Raw genomic sequence first — 12,198 nt, 5'->3', positions numbered from 1 at the left:
TATGACTACGTCTCATCACTTATATGTTATGCTACAGCAGCAGCCGCCTCCAGGCCTGCATCCAGGCGGGGATGGAAGTGACACTGCGTCTCTTCGGGAGCCCAGAACATATAACACGAGTCCAGCAAAGCGGGGGTTCTCTGCACAGCCTCCTGGCGTTGCATTCTCCTGGCATAGCATTTGGCAAACATCAAACATGAACAGGAAAAATGCCCCTGTCAGGAGCTTAGGGGGGTTTCTGTGGTGTGAGGCACGCTTGGCTCTGGGCGCATACCCTTGGCCTGCAGTGAGCGAGTGCCATGGAATTTCATAATGTTTTCAGTCACTGTCGGAGAACAGAAATCAAGGTCGGAATGCAGGGAGGGCTGTTGAGAGTCTGAGAGAACATCTCTGCACAGATGAACAGAAGTCCCTGTTGCTGGTTTGGCACTGCATAGAGGGGGCAATGCTGCCAACAGGGGACAAGACCATGGCATGGGATTGTAGCAAGGGAATTAGGACCCTGGCAGGTTTCTGAGGTCCTGGATTCCCACACACATGGGCACGAGGATCCAATGCAGGTATCAGAGAAGACTTGCATCACCACAGCTTGCTGCATCCCTTCTCCTCGGCACATCAGCTGCTGAGCCCGGCTGCCTGGCGGGGCAGCCCGCTCCCCGCAGCCCGAGCGCTCGGCCTGTTCCGTGCCGCTGCAAAGTGGTGCAACAGCTCATGTCCTCACCCAACCCTTCTTCCCTCACCTTTGCCTGAGACAAACCCCGAGCACCTGCAGCCACCTTGGCGGCAGCGGCCTCCTGCACTGGGCGCACGCCTGGGGGTGCTGCCGGGTGAACAGGGCACGCAGGGAGCAGGGCCTTGCCGTGACCCTGTGCGCTGCCGCTTGCGTAGCTGAAGCAGAGGGCCTATGATGACCCGTGCCCAAGGTCTCAGCCCTCTCGTTCCCTATGGCTCCTCCTCAGAGATCCCCCAGCGGCGCAAAGGGGACAGGAAGGCTCCGGAGAGCGCCGCGGCTCTGGGCCGTTTTCGTGTTTGTTTACGCACGCTGCTCTCCGAATGGGCAGAGGTCTGTGAAAGCGCTGATTCATCGACATATTTGCCATCTGTGGCCACTTCAAATGGAAGCTTATTCTGACCCAAGGATGATTTACTTTTCTTGGCTGTTCATCTCAAACTGATGCTGTCTCCATTCCCTCAGACTTCGAGGGATTTGGGCAAAACCAAATCTTATTGGATCTCTTGTGAAGTTGTTAACTCTAAACAGTGAAGCATTAAAGTCTCTGAAAGAGAAGGAACAAACAGGCAAGAGTTAGTCCTGGGAATGACGGCTCTCAGAATTCATGGCTAGCCATTTCCTTCAAGCCCCTGGTCTCCACATGTTTACGCCATCAGTTTGGAGCTCACTGAAGACAGGAGAACCTCTGCTACTCAAGGCCCTGGAGCAGGGTCTAAGCTGTGGGCTGGAAACCATCGTTAAAGAGGCAAATACTACACACATCCAGCCCAGACAGGACATGGCTACCCATCACCATAAATGCTTCATTTCCTCCTTCCTCACCCCAGCCATCACCAGTACCTGGGTTTTTCTCACGGATGATTTTGGCTTTAGCCCTACTGCATTTCCAGCCCTTCTTTCTCCACAGTACCCTCATAATCTTTGCTGCTGATCAACTCTCCCATTATTAATGGTCAGTCTCACCAAGCAGAGCAGGGCTGTGGTCAGCAGGATCACCCGTCAGGGCATGCTATGTGACACTACCGTGGCCAAGCAGCTGCCCCCTCTTCCCCCCAGCTATGCCTTCCTACTTGTGAAACTGCCCCCTTAGAACCAGAAGAACCCGCTCCTGGGTAAGGCTAGCAGAAATTGGCCTCAAAACGTTGTTATTAGTGCTGACACTGGAGCCCAAAGAGGTGCCGCTCAACCGCACCTCCCGCTAACGTCACAGGAGTGGAAGGTGCTTTGCATGCCTCAGTATTAGTCCAAGTGTTATCAAAGGACAAATCATAACCATCACACTAAAATTTTGCAATAACGTCAGTTTAATTAGCAGTGAGAAGAAAAAAGTCTTCCCAGGCCAGGCAGCAAATTCTGTTTCTCACGTGATCACTGTCAAATTACTGTCTCCGTGAAATAACATCATAGGGCACATTTAATAAGTCCTGGAAATGTTTATCAGAGCAGCAGCAAAGATCCTGGCAGATGAGCCAGGACCTTTGTGTATAAAAGAGCTGAGTTTTAAGGAGTTACCTCTAGTAAAAGACTGAAATGCTTAAAATAAGACTTTGACTGAACTCTGGCACTGATGTCCAGGTGCACGAAGGGCCTCCTCTCTCCACCATCTGTGCTCTGTGGTCTCTCCATCCATCACGTTCAAGTTTTCTGCTTCCGTGGCTGCCCAGAGCCCCCTTTCCGAGGAGGTGGATTCCCGCTGTACTCTAGTGCCCAGAAACGAGGCGGCCCGTCCCTGCAGCCCCCGAGAAGCCAGGTCTGCCTGACCGGCTCTGAGGAGGCCACGATGCATCCCAAGGCTCCTCACAACGTGCACTTCGCTCTGAAACAGAAGCTGGCCCCTAGCAGCGGGCCGGGGAGGGCAAACACCCGCTTAGTGGAAGACACGGTTTCACCCTAAGAGCTTCGCCCAGAATAGCGGGCTACCCGGCCGCTCGCCAGCCCCGCGGGAAGTGAGAGCAGCACTCAGGATTGAGGAAGGCGTTGAACCCGGGCCTCCCACTTCCTCAGCGAACGCACAAGAAGACAAGACAGTGTCTTAGAAGACCAGCCAGAAGGGAGCTCTGCTCCATTCCTTGAAAGGTCTGTGTGGCCCTGGCCCTGTGGAACCCCGCCTGGCCCCCTGGGCACCCCCTGGGCACCGTCACCCTGGGTGATCAGCAGAGCACCTGGCAGCCCCAACCCTTCTGTGACTCTTGACTAGAAGAGGGAACTTCACTTCATCACTGTCCTTTGGATGACAGGACGTGGCTGACTGACGCCATGCAGGTCCTCCGGCTAGTGACTGAACACACCATGAAGGAATTTGTTTTGACTTCTCTGCTTTTATCTTCTGGTGGCAAAGGACATTTTGAAAAATGCCCTTTTTTTCCCTTTCTCTAAGGAGAATAAATGACACTTTCACACTAAAGCAAAACTTTCTTTAAACAGTACTGAATAAATTCTGCCTCACCTGTTTGAAAATGCATGGCTTTAAGTGTTATCTTGTAACAGTAATAACAAGAAAACAAAGCAACAAAAGTGCATCAGTTTCCAGTGCTGGCTGGTAATGCTATGTAGTGTATTTTTAGGCTTGTCATTAAAAAAAAAAAAAAAAAGACAACATAATACAACTTATGCAAGCTGTTTCTCTTGGCAGCTGGCATTTCCATTTTCAGTGCAACTCCAAAGGCTAAAGTGACTGACACCACTCTCAATAAAAAACCTTCACCGTAGCTGCTGCAGCCGCTGCCGAGTTCTGCTTTCGTGTTGCTGCTAGCACAGGGAGTTTCAGAAGAATTTTGGATTGGCTTGGATACAAGTCTAGCAGTGTGCTACAAATAGAAATAGCAGAAGAAGGTAGTGAAGTAAAAATATGCAGTGTTAGATCACGGGTAGAGAAGCAGTGCAGACAGGAAGCAAACGGAAGGGGTAGGCAAGCTGCTGCTTTCTGCTGCTTGCAGTGGTTTTGAACGTGCTCCATTTCCAAATCCCTGACAAAATTCCCAGTAACCTGCGCCTCACTTCCCTCTTTCACATTAACATTTGTAGCCATTCTGGATATAAAGACAACCGCATTAGGAAAAACAGCGCTTGCTTTTCAACCTGCCCTTTCAAAGCCGCCCCGTGCATTACATAATAGTTCACACGGTCACCACATTATAAAGTTTCATCTCCCAACAAGCACAGTGGGGCTGAACAAAGAACCGTGCATTTAAACCTCCCCGACCTCTGGGGTATGTGTTTGTAATCTGGGCTCAGGATATTCATAGGGTGGCCCACATCTGAAAATCTGGGTGCCTGCAGCAAGGTTTTGTTTATGCATCTAATGGCCTGGTTTTTCAAGGTGCAGACCACGTCCAGTTCCTACCAACTCCTGCGGGATTTGCCACTAACGTGTAGGCATCTGAATATGGATTTAGGAGTCTAACTTCTGGCACTTGGGGTGGAAAACTTTTGCCAATAAGACTGCACAATCCTATTACCATGACAGCTAGAGAATGTGAGAACTCAGCAGTTTGGAATAAGGCGCCACATTAAAAATAGATTAAACTGAAAACAGCCCTTACGGCCTATGGCGCCCAGGACAAGTGTCTGCCAGCTGAAATGCCTTGTAGGTAACTGTTCACTAGTGAATCAGGTGCTGGCTGAAGGTGCCCGCAGTTGCCTCAAGACACAGACAGGTTTTTTTTTCCAGAGACACTGTGTTTTTTTTTCTTGCACCATATGAAACTCAGCAGCTCCAACCCTGAGGGGATCCATGCAAACCTCCTGCTTGCTTTGGTTCCCATGGTACTCACATCCACTGAGTTTCACTTTGAAGTGCAGGCTCACAAACCTCAAAAGTCAGTTTAAAGTGATAAACTTTGCCAACATGGGCTCTTGCTGTAGTGCACAACTGTACTTCTCTTTCGTTTAATGCAAGAAGCATTCTTCTAAGGTAAGAAACAACACAGAAACCAAGTTTCCAAACTGTGACCCATGCAAGGTATGATCAGCATCCAGGCAAGGTGCTGGAAGGACTCATCTTCTGGTCTATTTACAGCCTGAGGGTAGAAGGAAGGGCGAGCTTGTTTCCCTAGCTGGTGGCCGCCTGCTAGCCAGGAACAAAAGTCACTTACCCCTTTGGCTCTTAGATCTGCCCCGCAACGACCACAGGGATTTGCTGACCTGCCGGCAGGCACTTACAAGAGCTGATGGGGTTGCATTTCAGTGGCTCTGTGCTTTCCTCTCTGAAAGCTCCCAGAGGACAGCAATGCTTTTATGCTTATTATATGCTGTCATTTTGCATTATCTCTCTCTTTTTTCTTTTTTTTCCCTCTTTTTTTTTGGAAGTAAATTCATAAAAGACCAAAACAAAACAAAACCCCAAACCCCAAAATCCAAACACCAAAGAAAGCTGAGGGCTGCTGCAGACATCACCAGTGAATTACTGCTCCTTTAATTGACATGGAGTCAAAAGAAGCCATAGCCCTGCCTGCTTTACAATAGTGATTTGCCACAGAGTGGTTATTGGTCACTAACTTTACTTGCTGGGATTTTAGCTCTTTTTCTGCCCCGGTCCCATGATGTGGCGAGGCCCTGATAGAGCCTTTTGCTGCTGCATCAGCATTTGTGGCAGAAAATAATTGTGACAATAGAGAAAATCTTTGGATTCCACTGCTGGATTGCTTAAGTGCATATAAGCCCAAGCACAACTCTAGGTTCCCATTGCTCTTCCCCTCAGACCCCCAGCATCTGATTCATGCAGTAATCACAGACTGACAGTCTTACATTAGGACTGACAAATGACTTGCTCAAAGCAGGCTGGATGTATTTGCATGTAATGGCTCAATGTGCTGGAGCAGTATTACAAGCAAACGCCATCCAATTTCATCTTCAGCTGAGGACACTAACTCACTGAATATTGCAGTGCACTTGACAGATTAAGAAACCTTTTGTATTTTATTAGGTTTAATTCCCCATGTATCTCTCTACACTTCATTTTCCCTGCAGGATTTGGAAATGCCTTACAACAAGACGGTCAAGAAAAGAATGATATCTACCAAGTATGTAAATGCCTAATTCTGCTCCAAAACCGATGCCAAAACTTCTGGGAGAGTTTGGAGAATCCCTGTTTCTGTAGGATACAGGTGGTCTCAAAACATCACTGACTGGGTTTCAGCAGAATAAATGAAATCAAATAAGTGATAGGTGGGGATAAACCTCCCTCAAACCCTGCTTTTCAGAGTTCCCCTGCTCCCCCACTCTGCACACACCTCATCCATTTGAAGCTCTAGAACTCACCTATTTTTTTTTTATACATAACATCTTTAAAACCTTACACTAGGCTTTACAATCCTAAAATACCTCTATGGCACACAGCCATGCTTGCAATACGTGGGTGGAAAAGCTGTCAGCATAGCGGAAAAAATATTCTGCTGAAACTCCAGTCTTTGCAGAAAGAGCTGAGTCACCCTTTCACAGTTAAGGTAGTCCAGGCTTGTTCTCCTCGCTGCTCCTTGGGACGGTGTCTGCTACAGGCGCCCGCGCTCCGATGGCCACGGCCTCCGCTCCAGCTGCGGACAAGGAGCGGGTGGGAAGCACCGGGATGAGTTATCCGGTTCACACGCACGAACAGCCGCCGACCATCCCGGAGCCCCGGCGCCTCGGAGCAGCTACGGCAGCACCGGCAGCGTCGCGGCGGCCGGTCCGTGCACGTCAGCTCGGCGCTGGCGAGCCGGGCGATCCGCAGCAATATTCCCAGCTTACAATTTCATTGCCGTTCTCAAGGCAAATGTTTTCCTTGGCTCCTGAAAATTAGTGCTTTTTTATTAAAAAGCAAGATCATAGCTTCAAAACCAAACTCAAGTGCATAAAACTAAAGGTATGGGAAAGACCTTTTTTTTTTTTTAAAGTCTCCTGATTATTCAGTCCATATTATTGTTTTGGCTGGGAGGACAGAGCTGCCTATGAACCATTTATTACCATGCAAAATTACTGAAATTGTAAAGGTCTACAAATCACAAGTACCGACAGATTATAGACTCTACTGTTGCAGTTACACATGAGAACTGAAGCTTATTTTTAAAGCAACTCTTGTATAGCCTATGCTAGAGTTATATAGTATACTAGTACAGTCCCCAAAAGCACAAGTACAACATAATTTGGCTTGAAAAATCTATGATCCTTCAACCTGCGTTTTAGTTAGAAGCATGAAAAATCATGTTTGTCCAAGTGAGAAAAAAAAGAAAAAAATAAAGAAAAAAAAAGTATGTGCAAAATTTGTATGTGCAATAATATGCCAGGTTTTCAGCATGTCATAATTGTCAATAATTGTCATACGAACTGCAGCAACAACATATACTGATTAGCTTCAATGTACACATCCAGCCATGCAAATGCATCTTTGGGAATCAGAGCTGCCTATGGTGCAAGTTTGCCACTGTAAGATGGCAATTGCATTTTAAACTTTTGCATTTTAAGCCTCAGAATGACTCTAACTAATCTTCCATAAAAGCTTATTTGCCAGTTTGTGTTACTTGCTCCTGCAATAGCTACTAGCTGGTTTAACTTGCATCTGCAGGTTTCTTCTTCCAATGGGAGGATTTAATCTATATCATGCAGCAAAACGGTTGCCCACAAATGTGCATCCCACATCTGAACTCTTCTCCCCCTCTGCACTGCAATGCATGGTCCCAGGAGGGCCACTGGGGATGGACCAAAAGGAAGAGAAGGATTCCCCTGTTGCAAGATTTTCTGAAACCTTTCTCGTCGTTCTCATATTTCACAAAACCCAGCAGTCCTCCAGCAAGAGCACTTTGAGTTTCACGGGAAATGACTCTGACTGGGGCAAAAATATGCTTTTCTAAATAAACAGATTATGTTATATAGCATGAAAGCTAAAAAAATAAAGTAGCCTCAGCACGCCTACTGCCTGTCTGCCATCGCCAAGCACACACACACACACACCAGCTTTGGCTGAATACCTGCTCGAGTGCCATGCCTTGAACAGCACTTGCTAAACAGCTTTCTGAAGCAGCCTGCCATGAGCTGCACGGGGGCACCGCAGTGACAAAGGGCAATCCTGCTCTTTGAGGTGCCGTTCGAGCAGGCTGTGCACTACCCTGGAGAAGGCCCTGCTAGGCTCGTGCTACAGCCTCACGGGGCTCCTCGGCTTAGCCCCATTTTCACATCAGCACATGAACCTTCTCCGAGCAGCAGAAGCCCAAGAAAGAGAAGGGGACACAGCTAGGGCCCTTCCAGGAAGTTCTCTGTAAGTCAACTCATGAGACCCAGTGAAATAAATCAGCGGAGAGAGACCTGTAATCCATAGTGGGCCACGGAAAAGGCATCAGAAGCATCCAAACCCTTAAAAAAATATTCTTCCATTATAAGCACAAAATAAAATATAAATGCCAAAATACATACTGCTAGATAATTTCATTATTTGAAATCATCTCCTTTTGGCTACTCGAAGGGAAAAAACACTTTTCACTCAGTGCATTAAATACATGAAACTCCTTAGGTCTGTTGCTCTTGAGCTCTTGCAGGAATAATTCAGGTCACTGACACAGCACTGAGGAACATGTCCAGCTACTGAACCAAGTACATACACCAGGAACGTCAGGAAACATCTGTCACTGCTTAAAATTCTAAGGAAATAATCCATACAAAAAGAATAGCTAAAAAATGCTACAGCTGTATTACTCATAGCTAAAGAAGTCAGAGTGCTTATGCCATTCGGTAATCAAATTACAAAATAATTTATACAAAAGTAAATGAAAAATGTGAATTACATTATTTGGCTACTCTATAAATCAGGTTTCACGATATATTCATTTGGAATTTCCTTTGCAAAAGCCACCTTTTAAACTGCTTTTATCAACTCAGAATACCTGATGTGATATTTGCAAATGTTATTGCCCACAGTGCAAACATAAAGCAGTATACCTAGAGCTTTATTTATTTACATTAACCTACACATTCACTTAAAAATAAGAATGTGATGCTTTCATGTGGTAATCATATATTGACTTTTTAAAATAAATGTTGCCAATGGACTTACACATTCTTCACTTAGCAAGCCAAGTCATGCAGCGGTGTTTTTAAGACTGTAGTCTAGGGAATCAAATGCTATTTCTATTGCAGGCAAGAGCAAGCCCCCTTCTGAAACAGGTGGAGGTCTGCAACCCGCAATAAGGAAGGTGAATAATGGTTTGGTAGGAGAACTCGGGCAGTCCCTTTCCTGGGACATTCACGTGCCAATAACGCAGGAGGGCGGCCGACCACAGCAAAGGAAGGGCACTTGCCCATAGCATTCCTGATCGAATTTTGGCAAAAAAAAAAATCGAAATGCCATTTTGCACAAATATAAATGAACAACAAATACTCAGTTTCACCCTGTCAGCAACATTTTTACTGAACTGGCAAAGAAACAAAAATATTAAAGTAACTTCTACAAAGTGAACATAATCCCCCAGTCCTCCATTCTCTGCAGGAAACTGGATTGTGTTCCACTAAAGAGAGTCAAAACCTAGTGCATAAATGACAAGCTAATGGAAATAAAATGCGTGTGCGCGAGGGAACATGACAAGCCTGCATGGCAGTGCTATGTGATACTCAGCTCAGAGCAGCAGGTTTGGCGCTGGGCCCTATCCCGCCGTCCCTGCTGGCCTGACTTACTGGTAGTGGCAGGAGCCACCTCCTCTCCCCACGGGACCACAGCACGAACCACGCGGTGGAGCCAAGCAGTCTTAGTAGCCCCAGATTTATTTGGTTCTTGAAGCTGATCTGCAGCCATGTGTATTACAGTGGAGGGAATATCTGGAGTGAGAAAATGACAAACAAAAGCACCCTGGTATCCAAGGATGCTCTGAACCACTTTGAGGCATTTAGTCAAGACCGTCCCTCACTGGTCCCAAAATCTGTAGATTTTGACAGAAAAAGTGGGTTGCATGCCCGAAGAGAGGAAAACTCCTAGAGGCAGTTCTCTTGCATCATGTGAACTGTCACAAATCATAAGAACATGGCCCAGAAAAGATGCTGCGCGAATCCCCCGCTGCGGCCGCTCGCCCTGCCGCTCTGCGAAGCTGCAACCAGCAAAACTGCCCTCGCTGCCTCCCACCCCGCAGCCCAGCTCTGCGGGAGAAATCAAAGCACCAGACCAACAGGGCAAGGAATATCACCTAACACACACACGCGAGGGAAGATACTAATTCCCTGTTGATTGAAAACAGCTGTTAAAACATAATCTATCCCCTGCTACACCAAAAATGCAGGTAACCAAGGGTAGGGTCTGCAGCATGGGCCCAATCCTGTTCCCACTGCAGCCAGTGGCAGAACTCCAACCTGTTTAATGGGAACAGCAACAAGCTTTCTATCTGCTTAATATATATAAAGATATGCATCTCCTCTTTGACATATTTTGGGCTCAAAGCCATTGGCTGACACTTGTTTGGTTCTCTGTATGTACATGACTCATAGGATAATATAATGCCTGATTTCCATTCTGCCAGACCTGTCTTTCTCAGTGGTTAACTATTAATTTGAGAGGCAAGATGCAATACTGCAGTAAAATAGGATGGTGTTAAATTAAGCAAAATACACTTAAATATTGAGAGGAAGTGAATCAGATGATTCCTTTTTGTGGAGGCTCCTTTCCATCTGATGATCTATCTACATATCTCTTAAGGCATGGGGCTGTTGTTCCTGCACAGGGTGAGATTTTGTGGAGCTCCACCAAACTGTGCAGCAGGCAATGTAATGTAAATGCATTACTTGTACCCTACCAGGCTCAACGAGAAACCTGATAATGGCACTGACATAATAAATCTTTATTCCAAAGAGCTGCTGATTTTTATTTCAATTTACCCTCACACAGCTGGGTTACTATGAATATACAAGTGTTCAATAAATTACAAACACCTCTTGATCTTCCACAGAAAATGCAAACTCTTTGTGAAAAGTTCAGATTTCCTCTCTTCAGATCCATTAGGTCCTAGTCTAATTTGGATACCAAACGATACCATAAGAGCAAAGAAAATCAAATATACATAATGACTAGAAGGAATTATTTGAACAGACTTTCCAGTCCTTCTGAAATTCCTTGTGATGTGTCTGTTACCCTCAAGTGCTGTCCTTGCTTTAAAATGCCTTAGACATGGCACAGCAAATCACACTGAAGTGCAGATACCTTTGTGCATGTTACGTGTGCATGCGTGTGATTCCATACACATAAACAAGGATTTCATTACTGTGGAAGAAAGAGAAGCTCAGAACCAGAGCTCAGAACCTCACTCAGTCAACATTATTTTGGCTTACTCTGTTATACCACACGAGAGCCTCGGGCCCGTTGCTTTAATCGCGCAGACACTCGCCAGCGTTTGCAGCAGACGTGGGCTCAAACCCAGCACGAGCACAGCGCTGGGGCGCCTGGTTCCTCCTCGCGCTGGGGCGCCTGGATCCTCCTCCTCCTCTTCCACCACCTGCTTTCAGGGAGGATATTGGCACAAAGCACTGCAAGAATCATGTCCCATCTTCCAGCCACCTGCAGCAGGGGACAACACAGCTCCTTGGGGGTACCTCATCTGTTATAGCCGGGGTGGGTAAGAGGCGGGGGAGGAACTACACACAAAATCCCTGAGAAACCCTCACATCCCTCCCTGCGAGCGCTCCTGGCTGCAGGACGGGCTATGGGCACGCGCGACGTCTCAGCTCTGTGCACACAGTGTGGGCAGGCGGCACCTCCTGCCTCCCCCTGCCTGCTCGGGTACACGAGGCCTCACGCGGCCCCAGGCCTGAGCCCCCGGGTCCGAGCCGGGCCAGGCTGGGGGAGGAGGGTGGCACCACCGCGCTCACTGCTTTGCGTCAGGATGGGCAGATGCTGGGAGTATCGTGGCAGCGCCGCCTGTGACAGAACCAGGCTGGGCAGAAGATGTCCCAAAAAGCCACCCACTGTCTGGTTACATCTGCCCAAACACCACTGAACAGCCGGGTTCACAGGTTGCTACATGGAAGGGGCTTGGGGTCACACGTGACCTCCTCCAGTTGTGGCCATAACCCAGGCAAATGTCCTTGCACTGCTCATCAGGTCACCCCTACAGCAGGACCCTGGTGTCGAGCCCAAGCGGACGCCACACCAGACGTTACCTGAGTTCATCCCCATTCCTCGCAAGGGCAGCACAGTTGCTGAGAGGGCAGGTACAGGGTCCTTGCAGCCCCTCACGGCATTCCCCGTGCAGGGGCTGTGCAGGCAAACGAGAGCGCCGCTCCCGTGCAAAGCCATCCTCCTCGGGACGAGGCCCAGCCTGTGCTCTGGTTCCCCAAATGCAGGAGCCTGACAGCATCGCTTGTGGTAGCAGGGGCTGCGTTCACAGCACCCTTACATAGCACCTGGGGATGGAAGAGGTGATACAAAATCTAACTGCAAACCAAAAGCTGTAGCCCTGAGTCATCTGCCCCACGCTGTGAGCACCCCAGCCACCATGGCAGTGTGCAGGAATCGACCGCCT

This window comes from Tinamus guttatus, unplaced genomic scaffold (assembly GCF_059628265.1).
Source record: "Tinamus guttatus ecotype Peru unplaced genomic scaffold, ASM5962826v1 Tinamus_guttatus_pri_ptg000674l, whole genome shotgun sequence".
Lineage (NCBI taxonomy): Eukaryota > Metazoa > Chordata > Aves > Tinamiformes > Tinamidae > Tinamus > Tinamus guttatus.
Note: the sequence above shows the minus strand (reverse complement) of the source record.